At 36.9% G+C, this 25000-nt stretch overlaps 1 long non-coding RNA gene across 2 annotated transcripts in view; it reads right to left on the bottom strand.

Moving 5' to 3' along the window:
• The window catches only part of LOC136845349 (uncharacterized), a 753869-nt gene that overhangs the window by 695326 nt on the left and 33543 nt on the right, over positions 1-25000 (bottom strand). The window contains exon 2 of one of the 2 annotated variants that reach the window (XR_010855145.1): positions 401-618. The exons of the other annotated variant lie outside the window; for it this stretch is intronic. This is a non-coding gene — a long non-coding RNA (uncharacterized lncRNA). The remainder of the gene's footprint in view (positions 1-400; positions 619-25000) is intronic. 2 annotated transcript variants of the gene reach the window in all.

The following is a 25000-nucleotide window of genomic DNA, read 5'->3' as shown; positions in this document are numbered from 1 at the left end:
AGTACTAAGATTTGTTGCGGCGACTGTAAGTTAACATGCCAATAGTAATCGATCTGGGAGAATATGACAAGCAGAACATGCAGCTTAATCGATCTGAGAATTTATGACTATAAGAAAATGATATTGGTAATCAATCTGTCAGGTAGCGACTCTCAGAAAATGACAGCAGAAATCAGCCAGAGAAGCTGACGAACAGATCATGGCGACAGCAATCGATCAGTGAGATCCTGACTGACAGAACATGGCAACGGTAATCTTACTGAGACAATGATTCACAGAACATTACAAAGGTAATCTTTCTGAGATGTGATTACTAACTGAACATGGCTACAGTAATCAGTCTGAGTGGCATATACTTTCACATCATGTTAACATTAATCAATGTTTGATGTATACTCACTGAACATGGCGACAACAGCCAATCTCTCTGTGATGTTGGCTGCAGTGTGAGGCGCCCTTGTTATTCGTGACAAGACAACACGGGACAAGCGTTATGAAAACTTCGCTGAACGACCGTAATTGCCAAGCGGATGCCATTGATGTTCTCAACAGTAGAAGCTAATGTGTCGAAGGGATTCCATTCAAGGAGCCAGCAGGGTCTCTCAATTTCGGATGCTCCTGGAAATAAAAAAACTCAGTTTCAAGGTAGGATCAGCTTTTCAATACAGGATTCCTCTTTCTCTTTGGTATGTGTATATATATATATATATATATATATATATATATATATATATATATATATATATATATATATATATATATATATATATATATATATATATATATATATATATATATATATATATATATATATATATATATGTGTGTGTGTGGTGTGTGTGTGTGTGTGTCTGTGGCGTGTTCAATATTAGTATTGAAAATCTTCATTTACAAAATCCTGCTGGGATAAAAAGAAATGGATTTATAAAAAAAAAAAAAAAACACCTTGCACATGTGGAACCAGTTTAAAACCCTCTTTTTCAATGCATCGACGGCTACCACCCAACTTCGCTCGTTTGCGCTTTATCCATTCATCATAGTTCAAAAAGATTTATAACTTGCAATTTTTTCTTCTTCAAAGAGGAAAGGGAAACTGTTTCCACTTCCTGTCAAGCCAAGTAATCCCGAAGAAAGGAAGAGAAGAAAAAACATCGTGAAAATGAGGGAAAGATATAAACAAAAATTCAGCTTTGGCCCGTAATATAATATAGCCGTATTTTTAAGCTTTTCATTTGTTCAAGGGTGTAGCCAGGGGTCAGCAATCAGTACTTGTTTTTATAGAATAACTCTTGTATGTTTATCCTTAAGCTGTTGAGAAAAGAAATGGAATAGTCAGCGGTAACTGAGGCCTGACTGAAGGCAAACGAGACTGTGCAGAGTTCAGTTACATGGTAGAAGGAAAAGGAGAAAAAGTGGAAGAGTAAAGGACTTCAAAGAAATACTTAGGGAGAATGATTTTTTTTAAAGATGCAAGTTATTTTGACATGAAGTGGATAAAGAGGATAAAGTTACAGAGTCAATTGTTCTTAAAATAGAAAACTGAAAGGAGAGATGCCATCAGCAAAAATAACCGTTTTCTGGCCAATAAATAGCCATTTTCCAAAGTTTAAAGGGCTCAAGTAGGCGTGACTGGTTGTGGAACAACGACTGAAGGTGAAAGAAGGTAAAGTCGATAAAAGTTGGGGTGATCACGAGTAGATGATGCGCAATGCTTATTAGTATGCCTAAATGAATGCCTAGGATGTGCGTGGCATGTGATTTTACTTGCACACATTAACAGGAAAGAATGGAATGACTAACTCCTTTGTATACAGTAACCGATGATACAAAATACATAGCAAGCCTATCTTAGCTTTGTTTGTACCTGAAAGAAATCTTTCGAAGTGTAACGATCAAGGACATTAGAGGGAGAGAGAGGTTTGAAAGGGCTAGATTGTACAGTATTAGACAGACAAGCAGGAGATGGCGTACATCATTAGTTTTTAAATAAATACAACGCTTGTACGTACATGGAGTACGAACATATCGGGAAAAGTCTGCAGGTCCCTTTCGCGGATTTGGAGAAAGTTTATGAAAGAAATAAAGTTATGCGTAAAGCATTCTTGTTTGTTAAAAACAGAATATAGCTTTAATGATCAAGATTAATAGTTCGTAGGAGAGTGACTGTCTTAGTTTAAGACAACAGGAGTAATATGCCATTTGTATATAATTAATAGTATAACAATTGAAATAGTTGATGTAAAATGCTGGTTCAACTCAAGAATTGAACACAGAACTGCTAGACTGGCATAAACGAGTACCTTAGTCAAGAGTCTCAGTCTCTCTCTCTCTCTCTCTCTCTCTCTCTCTCTCTCTCTCTCTCTCTCCAAATTGCTTAAAAATAACCAAAATATTCGACAAGAGAAAAAATAAATCATAAAACAGAAAAAACGAAAGTAAACGATTATTTTTCTTCCAGATGTTCACTGTCACACTTCCTGGCTTATTTCCTCAGACATAAGTGAATCCAAGAAACTCGACATAAAATTGTTCGTGGGGAAACCAATAAGAGTGTGTCCGTTCTCCAGCAATAAAGATGTTAATCATACGAAATAATCAATGGAAAAAATGTGAAGGCAAAACATGAATTGTATGCAATTCTGTTATATTTACTTTCTGTTAAAACAGGAAACTAATATAGCATTCAATGATAATCCACCTTGTCACGTAAAGTATCGGATACCAGGGTTTGCTAACGAAACCAGGTGCGCCGGCTGCACCACAAATATAGTGGCATGTTAACTGAAAAGCACTCCATGAATTTAAAACTTTGTTTCCAATCAGGATATGTGGAAGTGAACGGATGACAGGTGAATTAAACAGACTCAATTTATGCAAGCGAATGCTCTCAGCTGGTACTTGAGTTTAGAGGTCCACACCAGCCCATTATACCATTAACATGCTGATTGGTTCAGCAACCAACCAGCCATGCAAAAGAACCTCTACTGAAGTTTTATGTATTTAAAAGTCTTTTCTTTACAGCACCTTGTCTCATTTTCTCGTTACAGCAAAGGGTGGGAAAATTTTACCGATGTGGTACTTAATTCCCTCTCTGATATGACCATAGTCTGATTTTGGAGCTGACAGCAAATTTCGCAGTCGATATCATCGAAGCTTTTATCTTGCCTCTGACTGACAGATATACTGTAGAAGTAAAATTTAAAAGCAACGGCGATATTTTTAAGCATTATACAGTATTGTCGTCATAAGAATCCAACAATGCCATCCAGCAACTTTCTCCAGTATAATTTTGCAATATAACATAGATAAAATAAACAACAGCGCATTTATTGTAAAAGAAAGTTAGAAATATAGGTGCACAAACAGTTCACCTGTGAATTTTCACTTTTTCTCATCTAAGTTACGTCAAAAATGAAACATAGAGCTATGATTAAATTAATAAAAAGGATTGAGTGTTGTAAGTCAACATGAGCGTTAAAGTCAATGTCACGGAATTCAGCCACTTTCGGACAAATCTCTCAGTAGAGCAATCTTCGGGAAACAGTGAATACTCGTTTCAGTTAATCAGTTACCAAGAAATTAACATTAATTTTCGATAGGCCATGGCAACACTGCGGATGCACTACCGTATACAGAAGATGAGAGAGAAACACTGGGGAACCAGAGTCAATATATAATGACTAAATTGACGACAAGATAGAGAATAACAAACGAATGGAGAGAGAGAGAGAGAGAAAGAGAGAGAGAGAAATAAAGGTGACCCAATTGTCTTAAAGCATCATAATTTAGGACTAAGCTTCGAATTTTTTTTTTTACTATTAATTCTTGAAATTCATTAATTTTTAAATACAAATTTTGACATCAAATAAGATACCCTTCCCTTTTATAAGTTACTATTCATCGAAAAGTGGATAATATTTATAATTAAGCTGCGATTTTCAATATCACATATCAGCCTTTGTTATTGTTACCCAGTTTGGGTAAAATCAGCACACAGTAGAGAACATGTCTCTAAATGCGCCTCCAATTTGTATGTAGGCCTATGGAGATTTTACCTCGCACCAGCCCTGCCCACTCAATGTCCAGCAATCCCAACAAAGTAGCTGACCGATACTCGATGTCAGAGCATGACGATATTTATACGGCTTTTGTTTGAAGTCAATAAATCGCGGATCGTGATAAAAGACAAAAATGTATTTCAAACACCGGAGGAAATGAGGTGCTCCCTTTTAGCAACACTTGGAAGACTACAATCATGAGATTGAATGCTTATGGTAAGTACTACATTTACATCATTTTTAGTTTTCTGTAAAAGAAAACTGTTGTGCCGGCTTTATCTGTCCGTCCGCACTTTTCTTCTCCGCCCTCAGATCTTAAAAACTACCGAGACTAGAGGGCTGCAAATTGGTATTTTGATCATCCACCCCTCAATCATCAAACATACCAAATTATAGCCCTTTAGCCTCAGTAGTTTTTATTTTATTTAAGGTTACAGTTAGCCATAATCGTGCTTCTGGCAACGATATAGGATAGGTCACCACCGGGCCATGATAAAAGTTTCGTTGGCCGAGGCTCGTACAGCATAATACCGAGACCACCGAGAGATAGGTCTATTTTCGGTGGTCTTGATTATTCGTTGCAGCGGCTGTACAGAAAACTCGATTGCGCCGAAGAAATTTCGGCGCATTTTTTTACTCATTTCATTTTAAATCAATCTTTTTATAAAATTTCATACAATGATATGCAAGATGTTCCCATAAATACAGCCCGGCATTGTTAATGTTAATGGCCAGTTCTGTAATGTTCTCTGCTGGGATTTTAAAGAGCTACTGTAGCATTACCACCCCACAAAACCCGCCCCCCAGCCCTTTGTACCATAGGTCTAACCCAATTAATTTTCATGACATGGTTTCCACTTTACTTTCATAAAACAAGCAATATAAGGAGGGCTATTACTGAGATCAGTATGAAACAAAGGCAGTCAAGTATGCACCATTCGGACTAGAAAGGAAGTTTGAGTTCTGACTGGGTAAGCAGTTTTTTTTTTTTTTCTTTTACAATTTCATGTACAATGACTTTTATCAACTAGAGACAAATTTATGAATAAAATGGCGTAACTTAAACACTATGTTAGACACTGGTAGTATAAACGGGATATACACTTCTAAGAAATCGTAAAGACCTATGCAATGACTCAAGTCAACAGTACTCTTTCTTAGGTCATATCCTCGCGGCCTGCCTCCATATCTGGCTGTTCCTATAAGCTTGCCAGTGCTGGCATTTAGTCTTTATCATTGTTATAGTCTCGGCCTATCTGTAGTAACTCAAAAGGACATAATGAAACTATTTTTGTATTTTTTTATGTATAATCCTGTCTTACACAAATGCGTGCTTTGGAGGGGAACTCTATTTGCGCACAGTCAAATACGGTGGAATTAAGCCAATCAGCAGCCGATATCATCAACCGTGTTGCCATAACATAATGCTGATTGAAGACAATATTTCGATGACAGATTAACTTGCGATTTGATCAAGGGTATTGGTCTTGAGTTGCCACATCTGTCATTTCCGATGTACTGTACATAACTTAATTATATAAAGTATAGGCCTACTTGTGGTTTCATTTTTCATTCTGAGAGAAAAATAGATTTAGAGAGAGAGAGAGAGAGAGAGAGAGAGAGAGAGAGAGAGAGAGAGAGAGAGAGAGAGAGAGAGAGGCTAGATGATGGTGTTTGGTTTGGCTTGGAGTCGACAAAACTTGCGATTGCGATTGATCCAGGTTCTAGATTTGGACTTGGCTCAAGGTTTAGACTTACCTCTTGGCTCATGTAAATTACAGAATCAAAAAACTTTTCCAGACTTAATAACACAATCATATTCATCTGATGTATTATTGAATTGAATTGAATATAGAATTTTGGGACCTATGAGGTTGATTCAGCGCTCAAACGGAAAAGTAACAGTGAAAGGTTTTATAAGTGTAACAGGAGGAAAACCTCGCAGTTGCACTACGAATCAATTCTTAGGGGAGGGTGGAAAGTACGATGAAAGAAAGAGAATATGAAAGGAGGTAGCCTGCAGTAAACTGAACGGAAGGGGTTGCATCTAGGGCCGAAGGCACGCTGCAAAGAACCTCAAGTAATGCCTACATACGGTGCACTGACGGCAATATCCCCTAAGAAGAACTAATGTATAGCATCAGGCATCTACAGGCTTTCATCACTCAGCTCAAGAGGCTCACCTATCGTAGTGCAACCGGAGATTGGAGGCTAAGTAAAATGGCGCTAGGCCTATATGAGTATTTCATTAACTAGAAGGAACGTGACCTTCAACATTACATTCACGTTACCTTCTAAAAATTTATATAAAAAACATTATATACATTAATATAAATTAAAATTTCACAGATTAAACTTCAGCTTAGTAGTCACCAACTACGACATTAAGACTTTAGCTCTAACGTTTTGTAACCTTCTCGTCTTTTAGTTAGGGCCTAGCTAACAACAAATAAGATCATTTCCTTCAATTCGACGAAGGAAAATAATGAATAAAACATTCCCTCTCAGATTTCCCAAATGTTTCGTCGGGACGTAATCCAAATGAAGTAAATTACCTTCCACAACACCACAATATGACACAGCGCTACCCAAATGAAGCAAATTACCTTCCACAGCACCACAACATGACACAGTTTTACCCAAATGAAGTAGATTACCTTCCACAGCACCACAATATAACACAGCTACAACGCAAGTGTGGTGGCAACACCTAACGCTTGACGTCCAGGCTCATGAATACCTCCCACCGCAATAAACCCTAAAATATATAAACACATCTCATCTAAAGAAAGGAAACCCCGGCTATCAGTTTTCAAGAGGGGATATGCAGCTCACGTTCAGGTTAGTAAAACATTTCTGGTTAAACTGCCAGTCGGCACTGCACTGCACTTCATTCTTCTCTCGCTGCTCTTGGCTGACTCCAACTATCTATAGCCTCCTCGCACTAACCTGGCGGAGAAGCCCCGCCCACCACTGTAACTTCATGGATTACAGGGTTCGTCAGTATTGTATCTATTTCGAATTTAATCAATAACAAATATAGAAAATATAGCATAACATTACAAAATCTTGATGTAATATATAAATTTCTATTCTTTCTGTATAGTTGCTGTCATTGTATAAAAAAAAGAAAAAAAAAAACGAGTGCAACTGTATGCAAAGAAAGGGGAGGCGTGCTGGTTAATGGAACAGCCATTGTTTTGGCGGGATATGGAATCTTACACTTGTCGCCTCATCAGCTGATTTCATTGACGTCAACAAATTTCTGATATTTTTCATCCCATTTGAAGGTAAATACTTCATAGCTTCATATATTTACCTATTCAATTTCCTGTGTAGTCCAACACAAAGTAAAGGTGTCTTTTTATATTTATATTCGTAATGAGCGATCGGAGGAAGAAGATCAGGTAAGCTTTACCCATAGTAGGTCTATTAATAATTTTCCCCAGCTCTCCAGTTCCAATCCAGTTGTTAAGGGCCACACACGTGTCCGTAGATGGTTGGTTAGGAATGAAAGGTTTGATCCAGTTCAACAAAGATGGGTAAACTTTCAGAAAAGTGTTAGATATCTCCTAACAAATAGTGAAAAAAAAACTGGTCTACAACGAGGCATTTTCTTCCATCCGTTTTATTTATTTTTTGTATTTTATTTTTATCTTATCTTTTTGTTTTGTTTATCCAATGGCAATATTGAGTACCTGTATAGGATTTTATCACAGAGCTGAGCTAGAGTTACTAGAGTGCTTATTCCCTATGTAGTCAAACTCAGAAAATTATCATCGCTAGAATTTAGAATACCTGGAGATAGTTGCGGTTCACAAATCGGTTAGGCTATTTACTAAAATTCCTTGGTTAAGTGGTTGAATCTGGCGGAGCTAATTGGTAGCCTCATATGGGTCTAGTTCCAATAATTATATAAACCAAAAAATTATATCTCTTCTTTATTTACCCTTTGTTTTATGCGACTATACATTTAAGCAATTATATTATGAGGTTTGTTTATGAATTTATGCAGTCGTATTGTAAATGAAGCTGTAGGCTATAGGCCTATATGTGGTTAATTGCCTTCGTTTGCTAACATTCACTTTTAAATTATAACTTTAACGTTATGTCATTTTAACACATGTTTCTTGGCTTATAGGAAAGATACATACATATGATTTTTCGACATATATTTCCCAATTCAGTATTATTATTACTCAATAAATATATTAATTAAAAACTATATAGCTTTTATAATTATTTCCCCTTCAATTAGCTCGAAAATAGCATAAAATTTACGTAGTCCTATAGCAAATTAATTTTAGATCAGCTTAAACCAAAGAGTATTGCTCTTACGATTAAACCCAAACATAAATTCAAATACAAATTAAAGATTAGTTAATCAGTAAAAATAATTATTTGTGTTGTCGCCAAAACAATGGCTGTTCCATTAACCAGCACGCCTCCCCTTTCTTTGCATACAGTTGCACTCGTTTTTTTTTTTTTTGTGTGTTTTTATACAATGACAAGTATTTCAGTGACAACACATATGCAGAAAGAATAGAAATTTATATATTACATCAAATATTTTGTAATGATATGCTATAGTTTGTATGCTTGTTAATGATTAAATTCGAAATAGATACAATGCTGACGAATCCTGCAAGCTATGCAGTTACAATGGTGGGCGGGGCTTCTCCGCCAGGTTAGTGCGAGGAGACTTTAGTCAGTCCATAGGTCGACAACAGGATTCTTATCACCAACACCTTACAACTAATCTTGGGGAAAAAACCGTGCAGGTACAGTCAAGTATAATAAAACCAAGGTTAACACTGGTTATGCGTTCAGTTTTTAAACACTGATAAAACTTCTACTCTAGTAAGTGCTTCATACACTTTCACAGAAGGTTGATGAGCAGTATGTCGAACTCTTTTAACACATGGTGCCATTCATCCCCTATTTTGTACACTCTGTCTTGCTTCCTGGAGATCAAGGCTTTTCCTTCCCTTGACGTCTCATGCTCCCTCTATTCATCCCTTTCCAGGTCTCCCTATTCCTGTACTTCCTAAAACTTCTAAATTATTCATTCTTTTATCCAACATCCTGTGTCATTGTTCATCCTTCCCACACACTTAAACACACATACGTGCGAGCGAGCACTCACACATACAGATATATACACACACTCACAAATAAGCCACATAGCTTCACTGTGTATAGTCATATAACTCGTGCTAGGCTTCAAAAAGACAGGATGGTTTAGATTCCAGATTCTTTAATTTACAAAGTACAAACTTTCGTAACTCACGTACATTCTTCCTCAAGTACCAGTGGACTCATTGGTATTGAAGTTAACATGAATATATATATATATATATATATATATATATATATATATATATATATTATATATAAATATATATATATATATATATATATATATTGTCAAGAATAAACATCCCTCCCCTTTCCTGTAACTTTGATCCGTCATTTAATTAAGAATTAATCTGTTATTCCTCTGCCTCTCGAGTTGGGCGTCGCAGGAAACCGCACTTACTTGAACCAGTCAACAGCCATTAGTTAGCCTCCGTATCCTTACCACCCCCCCATCGATTATGATTGATCCAGAAAACAATACAAAACCCCATCCCCCCCATCACGCTTGGGGACATGTAAATTGGGAAGGCCAAAAGGCCATTTAGAGCTAGGGAACAGGTAGTATTTTAATCTGTAGGCATATAATGATAAGTGTGCTTTTCCCATGCCCCCTTGCTGGTCTTTTCGACATGCTTGCAGGTACGGTTGGCCCCGCCAGACGCTCGAGGACGCCCTGCTTTTGAAAAGCAGGAGAGAGACATGCTTCTGATTTCACCTACGGTGGACGCGCCGTATTTTTCTCCAGCTCCGCTGGATGGACTGACTTCAAAGGACACCTGGGAATGGTTGTAGGCGCCAATAACAGTCATAAAAGGTTCGTACGTTTGCAAGTAGTCAAGACCAGCCGTCTCCCCTTTTACTTAAACTTCTTAAAATTCCATTTCTTTAAACTTTTAACCTCTTCCTCCACGAAGCAATCCTCCCTTTGTTAGAATCCTGCCTGTATCCCATGCCTTACCATTTACGAACTTTGAATTCAAGTAAAGACCCCGTGATAACCATCAATTATCCCTCCACCAGTGCAATTTAAGGGCTATTTAAGTTAAGCTGTATCAATGTTAATTTTATCTTTGTGTGAGTGCAATCACGTGTTCATTGTTAAAGCAGACGCTGCTCCGATTCACAGATTGTAGTTACGTGATTTCATTAAAATCACCTTCTAGGCTACATTATGTTTTGTATTTAAGAACGTGTCTTGTGTGATATTTCATAGGGGAATTCCATCTCCTTCAGTGTACACTGTCATTCCTAACTGAGACGTCTCTTTCAGGGATGCACATGCGGAACGATCGCTATCCATGCTTCAGTATCTCATCTGTCACCAAAATCCTGATAATTCCTGGTCGCAGTCAGTAACAATTTCCGTTGTGGCCCAAATGTTTATACGAATTATTCTCCCATCCTGGAGTTCCATCATTTGCATTACCTGAGACTATTTCATGTAATCAGGGCAAGACTGAATGTTATTATTATCAATGAACTGATTGTATTGCAGATTGGCCCCATTTTAATCCACTTGCTTGTTGCCAACTCATTGCATTATTGTTCCCTGTGTGCTATTCTGAAGCTGCCCCTTAATGATTATGTTGTGTCGTGTCTCACTGTTGATTTGCTAAGTTTCTGTAAATAAATCCCTGTAAATCTGTAAAAGAATTCTAAATTCCCATATGGAGACCTTCCCCATTCAATTGTAAATCCAGGAAATTCTAAGGTAAGTTTTCAAATAACATCTACCTTTGCTCATAAACTGGACTTTCTTGGTTTCGTGGCAGCATCAATTATAGTTTTGTTTAAATTTCTCACCAAGGCGAGTTCCAGTTTATGTTATATATATATAATATATATATATATATATATATATATATATATATATATATATATATATATATATATATATATATATATATGTATATTGACATATGTAACAATGGATTCTTATCAGCAACAGTCTAATATTGTTTCATAAAACCTATTATATGTATGTATTTATACGTCTGTTTTTACACACAATACAAACATGCACACACAGTATCATATACTACACAAAGTGAATAAAGCGAATAGATGGTTTGTGAAGCTTCAGTCCTCATAAATTTATATTATCGTCATTCTTGAAATTTTCCCCTAGTAAAAATTCGCCCTGACGTTTTCGTTCCATCGTCTGCCTGTTGATCTGTCTAAATTTCACCGACTTCGTCAGCAATGGCTGGGCTTTCATAGCGGCAATTTCGACCGAAAGTTGAGGAATAACTCCAGCAGGAAGGATGATATGAGATTTCTAGCTCCTTGAGATTCCTGTATTCACTGTTCTTTGCAAAATACTCAATTTGATGTGTGTGGCTCCCTCATATGTACGTATTGCCTAGCAAAACTAATATATATATATATATATATACATATATATATATATATATATATATATATATATATATATATATATATATATATATATATATATATATATATATATATATATATATATATATATATATATATATATATATCCACGTTCATTTTCCCTCTTTTTACAAAGTGTTGTCAATTCATGTTCCAAGCTTAAGCACTGAACTAGTTCAACGACCTGATGGTTGTGGAAACTCGCCAGGAAACTTGGCTAATCTTTAAAAGGCAATCATCCACCAGTCGAATGCTCCCTTTCAGATCGTCCTTTACCGACGATTTTTCCCAAAGTCAGTCAGTCTCTCTCTCTCTCTCAGCCTCTTCGATAATCGTCTACAGCCACTGGTACAACTTTTATACCGATTAATTTGCTTTTGGAAAATGAAGAACGTGTCATATACCCGGCACATGATTTAATATGAATACCATAGTTGAAAAGCTGAAATCGGAGATATATGAATGAAAAATTTATTTGGAAATGTGAAACATGAAATAACACTGCTCGGTCTATCTCAATACTAATGAATTTACGAGAAAAATAACCAAAATTCGATTTTATTTAAGGGGGCGAGGCGACGTCAACTTCTGATTAGAGTGTAAAAATGTTTATCAAATAGCTTTGAACTAATTTACTAGGAAACATCACATGTAAAATGCCATAAGACCTACATTCGCTCGAAATTTGTCCTGAGATCCCTATGAATGGTCAAACACAAGAGGAGCTGAAACTGGCTGGTCTCTCTCTCTCAGGACTGTTCAGCACAGCCTCCTCCAACCCTATGTTACCATCAGGTCACCGTCCACGACAGTCCAAATCACTTTCATACAATTATCCAATATTTGTCACAAAAAAAAAAAAAAAGAATTTTCCTCTGATGACGGTCGTTGACTTGTTTTCAAAACGATGAGGTTGCCCACATGAATTAGTAATGTTTTACTGTAGTGCAAGGATCTCGCTATGGTGTGGATGCACCCGTAGGAGCTATAAGGAGCAAACTCCGAGGAGTGATTACAAACTTTTCATCGCCATACTGAAGATTCAGTTAAAAGTTAAAAGCACCCAACAACAAAGCTGACGGTGTATCAAGGATCTAGGAAAGAAAGCTTCTTGAAGCTGAACCTTGGGAGGTTTTTTAGCTGGATTTCGAAATAAATTTGCAGTTTTAGAAACCGAAGCTGAGGTGCTAACATTCAATGATAACTGAACTGTCATCGGGAATGTACATTAACTGGATAATAAGAAGTACCAGGAAATGGGATAACAAGACAGAAACCTGAATATCGGATGAGAAGAAAAGGTGCCAATTTCAGGGGGAAAAGATGAGAACACAAAGTAGAAAGCACCAAGTACTCAGTTCTTGATAGTGAAGCTGAGCAAAGCCCAAGAAGAGGTACACAAGAATATCCGGAAAAAAGGCTGATGATGAGGGAAATTCCATAGTTTTATGAAGTGGTGTTGAAAGTTGAGGATGCCACACAAAATTATTAGTGAAATATCGTTGGATGAAAATATGGATGGGCCAATAACAGCATCAGAAGAAGAAAGACAACGCTGGAAGAACATGTTTGTGACATCATGAATAAAGGCTATAAGGGAGATTATTTGATCAATATACCATAAGCATGAGAATAACTAAATGTGGAATCATTAATAAAAAAATTTAAGACTCTCTACTACACCTCGTATATTAACTAGACTTTTTGCAGAATATTAATCTTGAAGTGGCTATTCTTACTATTATTCCGAATTCTAGTTAGCGCCATTTTTGTCTCCCACCCCCAACACTTTTTAGCTGTGTTCTGATCTCCACAGCGTTTCGCATATACACGGAGTTAATAGATCTTCTAATTCAGCGGTTCGGATAAGACAAAATATTGAACATCGCTATTATGAAGCCTCCAAAAGAATGATTCAATATTTTGCAAAAACACCACAATCTATTTCGAAAATTGGTCTCTGCAATGCAGCTACCATTCAATATCTCACGTGGACCCTTAAAAATATCTGCTTATTCGCCTGATCCTTTTCAAAATTATTGACATCTACCACGACTCTGAATCAGTATCATCCTACACTTAACAGCAAACAGCGAGTTTTTCATTTTTTGTACTGGAAAAAATCTCACACTAAGATTCTCAGGTTATCATTTTTTGTACGATAAAAAAGATCAATAAACAGAATATTTTTTCTTGCAGATGATTTTGGATCCCAAATAAATTCCTCTTAAACGCTATTCAAAGCACGAGAACCTAAAGCGGAAATGCCCGAAAGCGGCGAGTCGCTCCTCGGTCAGACTTCACACTCACTGAAGAGACGTCGCTTGTCACTTCCAATTAGAGCTAATGCCCGATTGCCCAGTGATCGCATCAGACGATCTCCAATGGGCGGAAAGGACGTCGCAATGGAGAGCATAAAGCTATTGCTGCAATATTCGTAATCCAATGATACGGGTGTTGGGGAGGCTGCAGGGTGTCCGGAGGGGGCTTAGCCAACCCTGATGAAGTGGACTTTGTTGGACGTCCTCTGCCACATGGGACCTGCACAGGACTAAATTCCAAGTTCGCTGAAGAGGATACAATACTGGATGCTTGTGAGAATGAGGTGAATTGTAACCCCACCTGACCGCACAATTTTCTTTGGATACTTTCTTTTCCTTCTAAGTCTGCACATTAGAAGTTGCTTCTTATATACTATTATTTCTGCTCTAGATTCTTCCTTTGATTTTTCTAGCCAAAATACCAGGGAAATACCGTCTCCACATAAGTCTATTCCAGCCACTGAAATCCTGGAAAAGGAAAGACACTTCTTCGAAATGAAAATGAAGCAGCAATTGCTAAATGCGACCAGGACACAGAGCGTTTGGCATTGCATTCCCAGAATTATGAATTTCATTATTCTCTTTAACTTAAGGTAGAAAATCTTCAGAGCTTAAATAAGAATTGTGATCTTGCAGCGGAAAAGTATTTATCCCTATAAAAGAAGGTTTCTAAGTTTCCAGTATCTTTTATTTCACTCCAGTTTAATACTGTATGAGTTGAATCTAGCGATCTTTCATCCATTCTGTACGTTTAGTCACAAAGCCGATCTCTCCCAGATGGACTGACACTTGCAACAGTGGCTCTCTCGTCTCCGCGTTCCTCTAACCATGAAGTCTCATTTCGGGACGAGATTGGTGTTGATGTATTGCTCCCCTGCGCTTCAATTTCGAGGGACCTTTCATCCTCCTGTGTCCACACTACTCTCCCTCTCTCTCTCTTTATATATATATATATATATATATATATATATATATATATATATATAATATATATATATATATATATATATATATATATATATATATATATATATATATATATATATATATATATATATATATATATATATATATATATATATATATATATATATATATATATATATATATATATATATATATATATATATATATTGTTCACACGATGTTTCTTCAATTATTTATTGTCTAAAGATAAATTGGAACATCGTTCTCGTTAAATAAACAGCCAATTAGTGTCAGCTCCACAAATCTTTTATTTGTATATTTTCCCCTCGTCCAGAAACTTGTCCCACCAACGTAGAGGCGTAGCCTAAAGAACTAAACTTTTGAATTGGGTTCTTCGTTGGTATTTTATCGTTTCGGATTTTTCTTATCAAAGGAATTATTTTCTTTCTTTCCTTTCTCAGAGTAGTACACCATTTGGAGAAAGTTTATTACACTCAGTGGGCCTCCTCACGATGCCCACAATTTTTGAATACCCAGTCAGTCAGCACAGCAGCTGAAAGGAAACAGTCGTCCCCAAATCTTTTCTGAGGATTTCTTGAAAATAATCGCTGGCACTTTTGGCTGATCACAGATACGAGATACCACAGTCTTGATTCACCACGAGAAGGGAAGTTTGCATTCTTTCTTTATTTTGGTAAACAAAGACACATTAATGCATCCTGAGTTTCTGAACACTTGAGTACGATTTCCTCCGTTTCGCTTATTTATCTTGTGATTTGCGAATGATGTAGAGGTATTTTTTATCTTTTTTTCCACTCTAATAATCTTTTTGCAGTTCTGGATTATTTTCATTTGTTTCCTGTAAGTAGCCTACTGTAGTGACCTGCAATACGCAAACGCTACTCAGTTCTATGGAAACTTGAGAGAGTGAAAGGATTATCGAACTATTTCTCACTTTGGGACGGTTCATTTCTTAGAGAAATTGTTTTTCATTTCCACTGCCTCGGTGCTTACCGTACTAGGTAAGAAGACAGTAAACACTGCGTCACTGAAGAGGAAGATTATTGACGTAATTTTCTGGTGACATTAAATTTCTAAAGCCTCAAGTTATTCTGTAACATTCAGATAAGGTACCTGAGCAGAGATCGATAGTCGTAGTTATTTCACTCTGACTCTCTCTCTCTCTCTCACATACACACACACACATACATGCTTGTTAGTTAGGTGGGAATTACATTTAAAAAAAACTATTATATGTGTATTTGTGTACCCTTTCTTGGTATGCTGGTATCTCAAGAGATGATGCGCTATTTATCACGTATCAATTATTCCGTAGCTGTAGAACTGTAGCTGGCAAACTTGTTCATTATTTCCAAATAGGAGCAAGTATAAACAAATAAAAAAGACGCCAAAGTTTCTTCGGCGCAATCGATTTTTCTGTACAGCCGCTACAGCGTATATAATCAAGGCCACCGAAAATGGGTCTATCTTTCGGTGGTCTCGGTATAATGCTGTATGAGCTGCGACCCATGAAACTTTAACCACGGACCGGTAGTGGCCTATCCTATATTGTTGCCAGAAGCACGATTATGGCTAACTTTAACCTTACAAAAAATAAAAATTACTGAGGCTAGAGGGCTGCAATTTGGAATGTTTGATCATTGGAGGGTGGGTGATCAACACATCAATCTGCAGTCCTCTAGACTCAGTAGCTTCTCGAGATCTGAGGGCGGTCAGAAAAAGTGCGGACACAAAAAAGTGCAGACGGATGGACAAAGCTGGCTCAATAGTTTCCTTTCACAGAAAACTGAAAATGTGCAGAAGTTTCTTCGGCGCAATCGAGTTTTCTGTACAGCCGCTACAGCGTACAGTCAAGGCCACCGAAAATGGAGCTGTCTTTCGGTGGTCTCTGTTATATATAATGCTGTATGGTATGTTTGATGACTGGAGGGTGGACGATCCAACATACCAACTTCCAGCCTTCTAGCCTTCCGTAGTTTTAAGATCTGCGGGCAGACAGAATAAAATGCGGACGGACAGACAAAGCCCCCAAGCACAATAGTTTTCTTTTTACAAAAAAAAAAACTAATAAAACACTTATTGTAAAAGATGTCTCATTTTACCAAAGGGTTAAAAAGCAATATTATAAAAATACAACATACTGTATATTATATTACAATTGTCTAGTCTTTTCTTACAGCATGTTCCATAACTTTGTTATGATTCTATGTAAATGGATGGAGAAAAAAAAAGAGAGAACACCTCCAGTCTTCGAAACTACCATTCCATCTTATTTCAGAGACAAGCAGCTCACCAGCAAGACCACAGTGAAGTATCATTAGGGAAGCGGAAAACTTTCCCGCAATTGTTACCTGGTGAAACTAGTTTCCTTTGCTTGAGTTTTTACTCTGTAAAAGTTATATCTGAGAACTGCACGTACAACTTTAATACACTTTAGTATGGAAGAATTCCTTGTCCTGGTAAAATAGAGCAAAAATACTATTATTTGCTTTTCAGTTTTGCTCATGTTGTGTTTTGCTTTCAGACGTCGCATACATTTTCCCTAATTACTCTAAAAATCAAAAGCTGGTTCAGCGGAAACTTGTAATTTTGAAGTTATATCTACAGTAAACAGTGAGAAAATTTACTCAGTCTTTTGAATGTATTTGCTGCTTGATTAGTCGTCCTTTATTTTTGAAATTACCTGATGTTCATTAACCCTGAAATTCATCCTAAACCTCGGTATTATTAGACAAGCTGCGGACCAAAATTTCCTCCCCAAATTCCGACATAAGAATCAGTTGAGAAAGTCGATTTGCATTAAGCTGGCCGTATTCCAGCATGGGCCAAAGTGACTAAGTGTAGCAAGGCGTTAAAGCGACTGAGAGGTCTGGTGTGGACCCCTGGAAACGCTGCAACAAGCTAAAACCCACAATGACAAAAAGTTTCCGCATCAGTTGTCCGAAGTAAATGTTTTCAGCCATACTCGAAATGAGTTTTCCCTCGGCCTCGTTTGTCACCGAAATTGCTTGAGCTCTGAGCTCGAGAAGGCTCATCCTCTTACGTGGGAACAAACATCCCCACAGGGAACGTTTCCTCCTCTAAGTGGAAGGATGAACCGTGAAACTTTTAGTCTTATCCAACTATTTCTGTAGGCCTGTGTTTTTTTTTTTTTTTTTTTTTTTTTTTTTTTTGAATAATCCATTCAAGCCAGTGTGACATTTGTATTGTGCATAGATATGTTAGCAGGTTCTGATTTTAGAACAATCCACACCTGTATAAAAATAGCAAGTTCTGGTTTTAGAAGAATCCCCTTATAAAATTAGCAGGTTCTGATTTTAGAAGAATCAGGTTCTGATTTTAGAAGAATCCCCCTGTATAAAATTAGCAGGTTCTGATTTTAGAAGAATCCCCTGTATAAAATTAGCAGGTTCTGGTTTTAGAAGAATCCACCCTGTATAAAATTAGCAGGTTCTGGTTTTAGAAGAATCCACCCTGTATAAAATTAGCAGGTTCTGATTTTAGAAGAATCCCCCTGTATAAAATTAGCAGGTTCTGGTTTTAGAAGAATCCACCCTGTATAAAATTAGCAGGTTCTGATTTTAGAAGAATCCACCCTGTATAAAATTAGCAGGTTCTGGTTTTAGAAGAATCCCCCCCTGTATAAAATTAGCAGGTTCTCATTTTAGAAGAATCCCCTGTATAAAATTAGCAGGTTCTGATTTTAGAAGAATCCCCCCTTGTATAAAATTAGCAGGTTCTGATTTTAGAAGAATCTCCCCTGTATAAAATTAGCGGGTTCTGGTTTTAGAAGAACCCCCGTATAAAAATCAGCAGGTTCTCAATTTAGAAGAATCCCCCTGTATAAAATTAGCATGTTCTCATTTTAGAAGAATCCCCCCTGTACCAAACATATTATTCAAAATCTGCTCTGTGGTTCGTAGTTGACAAATTCTCCTGACGATTTGCTTTGGAATTCAAGTAGAAAATTTCCGTTTGTAAGATGGCGAACCTCCGATGAGACTTAATCGAAAGTGATTTTCTTTACTTTTGTAAAATTACCTTTTTCATTCGAGAGCTGAGCAAACCGTGAAGAAATTATTTTTGTGACATCAGAAGAGTCTTTTAATCAGGGAAGGGATGCCAACAAGTTTTGCAGAGTTCCATTAGCTTGGTTACACTTACCATCGCTTCTTCTGTCAAACTGAAGGAGATGAATTCAACTCTTCTTTCGTTTCCTTTTGTACTTCCGGACAAAACTTAATGTGAACAAAATTCAAAATGCCCTTCGACGTCGTCTTCTTGGAATATTAAACGAACAGATTTGATTTCTTGTACTTGCTCTCACGATATGGCTCCATCAGTTATCCCGGCCTCTCATGCTTCCCAAGACATTATTCTTTCCATCTCGGTTTTCTTTTTCTTTTGCCTTATATGTGGATGAAAAGACAGTCCTGTTCTTCTTCAGGCCACTTTCTGCACAGAACAGCAAGACAGGATTGTTTGCCTTTCGGTGCTCACTTTCTGCTTCCGACCTCGCCGATCCCTACAACCTTCCCCATTTCGAGAGGCGGGGCCATGGGAATCGGGCCGAATTCCATGGGTCATAGAAATCGGCCCATCTCCTTTCCCCTTCGTCTTCTCTTTCCTTTTCTCTCCATGACTGAAACAAGGGGAGGAAAAAACCAGTAATACAATTACATTCTGTTTTACAGAAACGAAATTCTGAGTCTTTTGTCCGTATCGTTTTGCTTTTGAATTTTCCTGCATTTGTTGTTTCTGTCACTGATGATCTTTTCGACATATTGTGACTAACTGGTGTCAGGCACATGAAAAAGACAGAATACTTTTTCATGTATGCATTTCATTTGATATTCATCACGTTCATGTATTAGAGGAAAATATTTGAAATACGAAATGTTTGAGCAACCGAATAAACCATTAGTTGGAGACATCTAGACACAAAGCAATTTTTACCATTTTCAATTAAGTATGCTTTAACGTCACCTTTCATGATAAAAGAGTCTGTTTTCTATTTCAGCTTCCCCATATTAGGAGTCAAGAGTAGTTGCTTATTAAGAATTACCTTTAATAAAGGTGTTAATGGCATATGTCATATATTTATGATTTTCGTTTGCTTTAAGGTAGAAAAGAGTTGAAATCTCTTATGGTGAGGCACTTTAGAAAAAGTCACGTGAAAGAAAACATCAAAAGCATTATTACCTAGAAGCTAATTAACGGAACTACTGTATATCCATCCACAAGGTGAGGAGAGCTTCTCAGAGAATTCAAGAACTCTTCCGCTCTTTGAAACAGTTTGGCTGATTCTGATTGCGGTCATTTCTATAGAGATTCTAAAACGCTTCCATCAAAAATCAGTTCCAGTTTAGCGCAACTGAGTTTTAAAAGTTTTCACCATAATGACGGCACTTCAGTAACAATGAGTTCCCTCGTTATGCTACTAGGTTAGCTGACACAATCAAAATGATGCTACTAGGTTAGCTGACACAAGCAAAATGATGCCACTAGGTTAGCTGACACAAAGTGATGCTACTAGGTTAGCTGACACAATCAAAATAATGCTATCATGTTAGCTGACACAATCAAAATGATGCTTTGGAGATCTCATTCGTCGATGCACAGCACACTAAAATATTTCGCTGTTTTGACATTACCAGCAGTAACCTAGCAATCACTGCTCCCCAGTCTGTCAGTGTCTTGTCTGCACTTGGTGTTAAGATCACGACTACATCTTTACCAACTCTCCTGCACTTTCTAAATAAATAGACACATTAACCCCATCCAATCTCTCTTTTTTCACTTATTTTCTTCCTGATTCACACACATCTAGCATACCCAGACTCAAGTAGTCATGTGTCAATTGTCCAATTTTTCCTTTGATGTATATCCCGTTTCGTGGATCTCTAATCATAAAAAAATTTAAGGTATACGCTACAATTTTCTTTTCTTTTAACCTTATTCTTTTAAAGCTAAGAAAGTGGTGAGGTACGTTTTCTTCATCCACTTCATCTTTAAGTCTTATGTTATCTGCCTTAAGCATCTCAGCAAAATTGCATTCTTTTTTTAAATGTTTTCCTGAAATCATCTGGAGTTTCTGTGTCAGAAAATTCGTATGCCAAATAGTGGCTGAAGCACAGCTGTATTCGGTAGCCATTTGTCTGAAAGTGTACGCACATAGGCTTGTGCATTCTTTTCTAAGCTCTACAGCGTCATGTCTGTCACTCTATTTTTGAGGCTAATGGTGTCAGGACAAAAGATGCTGATGAAAGTTTCTAGGAATCCACATTCCATCATATTAAAGAGTTCATCTACAGCCTTTGTTCGACAGTTTAAGAGTTCACCTTCAGGCTTTTTTTACCTTCTGTGTGATAATTCCATTACAGGCCTTTGCCCCACAGATACAGAGTTCATTTTTTCAACTTCTTACCGACCACTTAAGACTTCACTTCCAGACTTTTGACCTATGTCATAAGTTCCATTTTACCCACCGTCTAAGAGTTCATTTTTTGGACTTTTGACCTGCCGCCGGAGAATTCACTTTAAGTGTTTTGACCGACTGTCTAACACTTCATATTCAGACTTGTAACCCACCGTCTGAGTTTTAACTTACGGAGTGCGTTTCAAAGTTTTAACCTACCATCAGAGAGTTCACTCTCACACTTCTGACCTACTGTCTAAGAGTTCGCTTTAAGTCTTATGATCTACCGTCTTTATAGCTATTATTTTCACTTCTCCTTCTTTATGTTGGAAAGGGTTTTTATAGTTCAGTTCTTGTTTTCAATGGGATGGCAAAAAGAAGTATGGCATTTGTTTCAACAAGATCAAATTTCTATAATAGAAACGATTTAACCCTACATCCTTGGCATTTCCGAATGGGCCACACACACGTTTGAAGTTATTCTGGTGAAATCAGTGATAACTGTGGAAGCAACTGCAAGAAATTCTTACTTTTGCACATACTGACATTTCTTTGAATGTGACGAACAGACCAAGAAAAAAATACTATTTTACCTAAAATTCATAACTAAATAAGTGTATTAGTTACTGTGCAATGATTTGAAATTTCTGAGGTTTTTCATTTTTACCAAAATCATTGAGTTATGACCTAAATTAGACCCGTCCGTGACCTTTGGGCGTAATGGGTTGCAAATTGATCTTATGAAAATCGACGATGTATCAGAGTGTTCATGGGTCTGGGCCGACTGGTAACCTATCCCGGCTTCGGAATAAAGAGAAGGAAACCGAGGAAGCCTCACTTAGCATACTTAACGACCATCTCATCAATATTTACTCTGAGGAAAATGCCACCAAGAAACGGCGATGGAGAGAGAGAGAGAGAGAGAGAGAGAGAGAGAGAGAGAGAGAGAGAGAGAGAGAGAGAGAGAGAGAGAGACTGTTTTCGACGATATTTTTTCTCATGCATATCAGCAAATAGCATGCAGTAAGGGATTGTACGTTATTTCTTTTTACATTTTATAAAGGTAACAAAAAATAATTATTAATAAGCAAAAATCCAGTTATATGGGAAAGACTGTATTTATCAAAATTTTGATAAATTCTAACTCATACACATAACTGTGGATTTTTACTCATTATTTCCGGTCACTGATTAGTGATGCACCACAGATATAAAATTCTTTCCCTAATCAGATTTGTAATAGCTTTCCAGTGTAAACTACGGAGCGTTTACAAAGGTCAAAATACTTTAGTCACTTGATCCACATTATAATAAGTAATTCTTCCAAAGCAAAGAAAAATATTTCTTTCCATATGTACAATGAGCATTTTATAGATGAAGCAGCTCTAGATATTGACTGGTTGCAATGTATTTTCGGTGGTGTTGTTTAATGAATTACGTATGTTTAAACATGTTCTAAATTAGAGTCCTCTATCGATATATTTTTAAATTAATGCATCCTATGGTCATCTTTCCATTTCTGGGAAGGGAGTCACGTCACAAGTGAGCTTTTTAAATGTCCTCTCAGTTAAAAATTAATATCCTCCACCTAAGGCCACCAATGCCCTTTATCCTCATTTTATTTGAAGACAGAACTTTTTGCTATTCACTTTCCCAAGATACTCCAGTTCAGAAATATTATATAATGGCTGATTTTTAACCATGGCCGTTTAATTTTCCTCCATATAATGCTCGAAGTGAGATGGTCTCTCGTGGGTACTGGAAAATCTGTGAGCATTAGTACCCTCTGCCTTTTTATTTATTTATTCTAATTTTGAAAGACATCCGAGGTTATATGGACAATGTTGTGCATGCGTGGTACTTTTATTTCACACCTTACTGGTTTTGTTTTTATTGCACAAACAATCATTGAAACTAATCTTTGGAAACCTCTCACGAAGGCTGACACTTGTAGAGCGGTGTGTTTTTGGCATCAAACAATCTGGTTTGTTATTAATAGCAGACCTGAAATCTAAAACGTCTTTCACTGGTATCTCCAAACTAGTTATTAACGATTCCCAACTTTGTTGGGTTCAGACATTCTCAAGATTACTGTCAATACGAACTCATTTCTAAGCTCAGTGTTTTCATTTAGTTCAAGATTGATCAACATGATTATTGTTATTTGGTAGCTTAACCAAATCCTAAATCGAACCTCTTGACTTCCAGGGGGAGCTCTTCATTCACTGAATGTGAATTATCCTGAAAACTGAAGTCTGATCAATATGGATACCTGCTGCACTCAAAGTCCACTTAAGGTTCTTGCAATGACGCACTTCCATAATAATCTGTCTTCCATTTCGTATTTCCTACAGAGGCGTTAGTTTTTACTCCTTACCTAATTTATAGTATGCAGACATTCGCACATATAAAGCAATTTCCTTTTAAAGCAGACAAGACTACGACATCAGTCTGTTTGTTGAATACAGCGCACAGATAAACCAACAAACAAATAATATGTTCTCCCCTTATTAGCAAACAAGAGCCGAAATCCCTTGTAAAAAAGACCGGCTCAAAACCAAGTCATTTAGCCTTCGTTGAATTTAAAACACCCAATAACAATTTTTTTCCACACGGGAATTTTACCGTAATTCCGGAGTTTGCATAATCCCCACTTACCACAAATACCTGAAACAATATTTATCTCTGCTCAAACTAATGCGATTCGACTTTCAGGATTTCAACAATGGTGAAAGAGAAATGCGAATGAATTATTTTTATCTGGTATAAATACATTCTAATCACCTTGATATTCACTAACACTCAAGTACATCTCTCTTTCTCTCTCAACCTGCTCTATGGCTTGGGAGTTTGAAATTCTAGAAATAAGCTATAACTATTTTCTTAATATATAAAAATAATTTTTCATTCACCAACGCTTAAGTAACCTCTCTCTCTCTCTCTCTCTCTCGACCTGCTCTGTGGCTTGAGAGTTTGAAATTCTAGAAATAAACTATAGCCTAATTATTTTCTTAATATTTACACAATTTTTTTCACTATTTAACACTTGATAAATTTCTCTCTCTCTCTCTCTCTCTCTCTCTCTCTCTCTCTCTCTCTCTCTCTCTCTCTCTCTCTCTCTCTCTCTCTCTCTACCTGCTCTGTGGCTTAGGAGTTTGAAATTCTAGAAATAAGCTTAATTATTTTCTTAATATGTACAAATAATTTGTCACTCACCAACACTTAAGAAACTCTCTCTCTCTCTCTCTCTCTCTCTCTCTCTCTCTCTCTCTCTCTCTCTCTCTCTCTCGACCTGCTCTGTGTCTTCTCTGTGGCTTAGTAGTATGAAATTCTAGACAATAAGCTATATTATTTCTCTAATATAAACAAAAACAAGTTTTCATTCACCAACACTCACGTAATTGTCTCTCTCTTCTCTCTCTCTCTCTCTCTCTCACTCTCTCTCATACAGCAACATACAGGGGTTTCTATACCTTAGTCTGTTACTCGAAATAACGTCAAGAATAATGGCAGAGTTTGCAGCTCGAGAGCAGACAGTTTCTCCAATCCCTTTCTTTAGATTATTTCATGATATGGAAGTTTGATTTCCTCAGATTCTTTTTCATAATTAACGGTGAAATGAGACTTTTTCATAAGCTGATTTTCAAAGATTCATTGCCTTTTTTAAATGATGATGATGATAATAATAATAATATATATGAAGGGAGTAGACCCTCTTT

Source organism: Macrobrachium rosenbergii, chromosome 13 (genome assembly GCF_040412425.1).
Source record: "Macrobrachium rosenbergii isolate ZJJX-2024 chromosome 13, ASM4041242v1, whole genome shotgun sequence".
NCBI classification, from domain to species: Eukaryota; Metazoa; Arthropoda; class Malacostraca; order Decapoda; family Palaemonidae; genus Macrobrachium; species Macrobrachium rosenbergii.
Note: the sequence above shows the minus strand (reverse complement) of the source record. Positions and strands in the feature narration are given on the sequence as shown.